Source organism: Coptis chinensis, chromosome 7, assembly GCF_015680905.1.
Source record: "Coptis chinensis isolate HL-2020 chromosome 7, ASM1568090v1, whole genome shotgun sequence".
NCBI lineage: Eukaryota > Viridiplantae > Streptophyta > Magnoliopsida > Ranunculales > Ranunculaceae > Coptis > Coptis chinensis.
In genome coordinates, this window is record NC_141462.1 from 3,859,386 (window position 1) to 3,864,431 (window position 5,046).

The window sequence follows — 5,046 nt, forward strand, 5'->3', positions numbered from 1 at the left end:
CTTTCAAGCACATGAAACTACTATGTTGATATAAATGATTGGTCGCATATGCAACTCCATTCCACGGACTCCAGACAATAGATTTTATATTATTGCTCCCCAATTATTTATGAGCAAGTTGTGCTGGAAATGGAGTAAAAACATGGAAGAAATGTTACTGGTAGTGAGCTGCACACGATTTTGAAAAAAAAATTGGATTTATGGATGGCACAGCTAAACTTGTCCAGTCCCACTTTTCCCCAATTTGGGACAGTTCAACTTCTCCCGTCCAGAATGAAAATTAGAAATTTAGAAATATTGTGTTTGAAGCTTAAGATAGAAATGACACTTTTTTATTTGTATATATGCTGATGTGTCCAAATGAAAATGGCAATTGGATTATTGATGCTCAAAGAAGTGGAAAGATATGAAAAGTCTTTGGTAATAACACTACTAAAAGAAGGGCTTTCTGTGTCACTTTTTAAGTGACACAAGAAGTCACTTGTGTCACTTTTGAAACTAATTCTGAAGTGACCTATAAGCCCCCGACACATAAAGTTTTACCAAAAGTGACACAAAAGCCTTACTAAATGTGTCACTTTTTGTTAATAAAAGTGACACTTAAGAATAGCCTCTTGTGTCACTTTTAAGAAAGAGTGTCACAGTGCTTGTCTCAAAAGTGACACTAGTTGTATCCGTTTAGGACCAGAGTGGGACATAATTTCGTTAAAAGTGACACATTAAGTATACTAGTTGTGTCACTTTTGGACCAGAGTGAGACATAAGTACGTCAAAAGTGACACATTAAATATACTAGTTGTGTCACTTTTAGACTAGAGTGAGACATAAGTACGTCAAAAGTGACACATTAAATATATTAGTTGTGTCACTTTTGGACAAGAGTGAGACATAAATACGTCAAAAGTGACACATTAAGTATACTAGTTGTATTGTGTTTTTTTGACCCGAGTGAGACATAAATCGTCAAAAGTGACACATTAAGTATACTAGTTGTGTCACTTTTGGACCGAGCGTGAGACATAAAATGCGTCAAAAGTGACACATTAAGTATACTAGTTGTGTCACTTTTGGACCAGAGTGAGACATAAGAATGCGTCCAAAAGTGATTAAGTTACATTAAGTATACTAGTTGTGTCACTTTTTGGACCGAGCGAGACATAAGACGTCAAAAGTGACACATTAAGTATACTAGTTGTGTCACTTTTGGACCGAGAGCGAGACATAAAGACGTCAAAAGTGACACATTAAGTATACTTGGTTGTGTCACTTTTGGACCGTGAGAGTGAGACATAAGTACATCAAAAGTGACACATTAAAGTATACTAGTTGTGTCACTTTTGGACCAGAGATGAGACATAAGACGCGTCAAAAGTGACACATTAAATATACTAGTTGTGTCACTTTTGGACCGTAGTGAGACATTAAAAGCGTCAAAAGTGACACAAATGCCCCTTACTACTTCTTGTGTCACTTTTGGGAGTCAACTCCATATAACTTCAGATGAAAAGAAAGCGACACATAAGAGTAGTCAGGTTGTGTCACTTTTAATAGATATTATGTCACTTTTTCCAAAAGTGAGACAAATGAAAATAATTTTTTTAAAAACATTTTCTCATTTTTGTATTCGATCGTATTCATTTCTCAACCTGCATCCTATACGTCATAAACAAAATCCCATTAACCTGTTTTATGACAAACAACATCCACATACATTTATCAAAACATCACAACCAAAATAACTTTAACCTGCTTTATGATACAGAAACAACATCCACTCGAGAAGAAAGAAACAATATTCAAAACAATTAACTTCTATTGATTTCATCGATCAAACCAAGTATTTATCATCTAGTTTGACTCCCAACAAAAGAAGTCATTCCAATACCAAAAGAATCACAATTAAAAAAAAAAACTACATAACGCCAATACTATCCTAGCAATATCTTAGCTTGTTATGTAGGCGACTTCCAACACCAAAACCTAGCTGCAATCTATTCATATGTTAATCGATCCATGACACCTACATCATATCATGAAGTCGTCATTCCACTATGATTAGTATATAAAATTAAAAAGCAAGTGAATCAAAAAGAGTATATTGTACAAGTAAGAAAAAAAAACGATAAGAAAAGTATATATACATAAACAAAGGGAAAATATGGAAGCCCACTTACCCAAATTAACTACTCGATAAATTGTTGGATAAAGTCGATGAATTCAAGACGAAGTTCATCTATTTCAATGGTGTAACTCTTCTTGCTAGAGAACTCCAATACCTGTTCGACGAAAAATATATTATAAATATTATGAAAATGAATAATGCAGGCAATGCATTGCCTACCATATTTACAAATGCACCAATTTATAACTACCTCAGAACTATACTCCAAAGGAGGTGCATGGTCTTCATCATTGGACTTGTGTCTAACTGGGAATTAACTCTGAACAAAATGCAATCAAATGTGATGATAGTAATAATGTGGACAATCAAAATTCACCACCTATTTCACATGTAAAAATGGAAAATAGGCATATCGTTAGGGAGTTGGAAACAATCCGCTCCATCTTCAATTCATCTCAAGTTGCAGTAGCTCAGGCCTTCTATTTGTTCATTATGCTGCGACAAGTCAAGCATAAAGACTACAACAAGTCTTATAACCAAAATTTACATAAACGTAATCAAATGGTCAATGCAGCGGAGGCAACTTACATTGCAGCTCAAAGTTTCAGACCAGAAACTCAAACCTTACTTGTATTCAAGGAACACCAGCCATACGAGAAGTGAGTCAAGTGACAGAAGGTGTAGTTTTATTATTGATTTAGCAAACAGTTACAATCAAAAAGTGACTTCCATAAAGGGACGCGCGGTTAGCTCAAATCTAGGCTTCTGGAGAGGACCACATTTAATGTAACGTGTTCATGCACGCGCTTAAAAACCGGTTTCAACCTTTTAATAAGTCAACTGAAGAAAACATAGAAATTTTTTGTCCACTTAAGCACCTAAGCTTAAAGGCACTTTTATTATTACTCTATCAAAATTCAAAAGTATGGACGTATGATGTTTGCTTCTTCTCTTTTCTTTTGTTTCACCACAGGTTATTGGTTCTTAGTTACGCACCCCAAATGATAATTTTAGCTCTATAAATAATTATGAAATTACATTCCGTGATTCTTGATACAATATGAATGAAGAAAATAGGAATGTTAAAACATACTGCTTTTCTTGATACAAATAGGATTGCTAAAAGCTACACTTGAAGCAATAAGTGTAATTCAGCTAGTCCTTGGTGCATGCATAATACCACCACGACTCTCATTATTAACACCGTTAAGGAAATGCATGCACTTATATATTACTATATATCAATATGAAAAGTTAGTTATAATCTTATGAGGCTCAAGGAAATAAACCGAAACTTACAGTAGTGAAAGTCTGCATAACTATAATTTATGCAGCGGAGCCAGCGAAGTAGTTAATGTGTGAAATTGAGACTTGACAAAGTCTGAGTGCACAAGGTAACTTAGCTCGTATCACTTGAATTTGATATAAACACTTGTGAAGTCCACTTTATAAAGTAGGTACGCCTTCCTACATAGTATATACTAAGATTAGCACGTATTAACACCCTGGAAAGCCATTACATCCTTATGAGGGCAGATCACAAGGAAGTCTCCTTTACATAATATATATATATATATATGCATTTGTGCAGGAACTAACTAGCAACCAATAAGACTGAAACTTGAATGAATACCGAAAGCAAAATTTTGTCTGACATTTTATCAAATAGATATCACGCAACTTGCCTAGCTAGTCAATGCCTTGCATAGTACGCAACACATGAGATCAGTAACATTTATCGGCTCCTTCTCTCCCTCCCTTAAAGCATTCAAGCCAGATATTAGGGGAATTCTACCGATCCAAAACTAACAAGACAAAGATACCCTCATTTTTTTTTTTAATTCCATCATTTTCTACTGAAATAAGATCAGTAACAAGTATAACTCATACAAGAAACCCCCCCCCCCTCATCTTTCTCAACTGTTAAAAAATTAACGAAAGTGTTGATCTTGTACCGATTTCCTAATCCAAGTCAGACAAAATTAAATCAAACTCATAATATTTGCTAAGGCATGGACTATTGCATTCGTTTTATGTACCTCACACAACATATATATGAGGCGAAATAAAAAGGGATACCTTAGGGGCATTGACTTAACTATGCATTCCTCAATGAAAACTTGATTAAAGTAGCATATACATAACAATGGTAAGTAAAGCATACCTGGTTGGGCTTGGAAGTAGAAGGAGGTTTGTGAGAGTAGGAAGTGGAACCAGGTATCGGATCTTTTATTGGGGAAGTACCTGTTTTTGTCTGTATCAAAGTAGAACTCGGGAAGTTCTTGTAAGACAGACACACCAAAAATAAGTTTTCTTTCAACATAACAAAAGATTAAACAAAAAACAAACTAGTACCTTGTTGTGGCATCTTTCAAACTTTGGCGCGATGTTTGTAGAGAGAAGAGAGAGATTTTTTTTTAAGTGTTTGGAATTCTGGTAAATGGTTAGTTATTACCTCGTACCTTTTCCAGTTTCGAGGCGAGCGCAGATATCTCGGTTTTCTTTTATTAATGCATTGGTTTATGTGAATACAAGATTTTTAGTTGCAATAGGTGTCAAAAATTGGTGATGGGACTCCTAACTTTAGGGTATTATTGTGTAAAATGGATTAACTGCCAATGTCACCCCTTGCAACCTCCATATCCAAAATGTAATAAACTGTATTATAAGTAGCCAAACTGAAAGTACAAACGCAAGTCGTAAAATAAACTGCAAAACACGACATCCTTTCATTCCCATCCCGACCAAAAACTCTTGGAAAGGTAGCCTTGTTGGTGCATTCTCTGCATATACTGGTGAGAATGAAAACTTATCTAAGGTCACTTTTGTTGATTTTGATATCAATGGTTTTGCACCAAAGACGTTAAACATTGGGCTGCCTAGGTTGTACTTCCATGACTGGATCGATAAATTGGTCGTTACCA

The 5,046-nt window shown here is 35.1% G+C and overlaps 1 long non-coding RNA gene across 1 annotated transcript; it reads right to left on the reverse strand.

The window, feature by feature from the left end:
* Positions 1 to 1,795: 1,795 nt before the first annotated feature.
* LOC147485317 (uncharacterized) lies at positions 1,796 to 3,310 on the reverse strand. The gene is made up of 3 exons (XR_015201673.1): positions 2,373 to 3,310; positions 2,175 to 2,276; positions 1,796 to 2,020 (listed from the first exon to the last, which is right to left on the reverse strand). It is a non-coding gene; the product is annotated as an uncharacterized LOC147485317 (long non-coding RNA).
* Between the last annotated feature and the right edge of the window lie 1,736 nt (positions 3,311 to 5,046).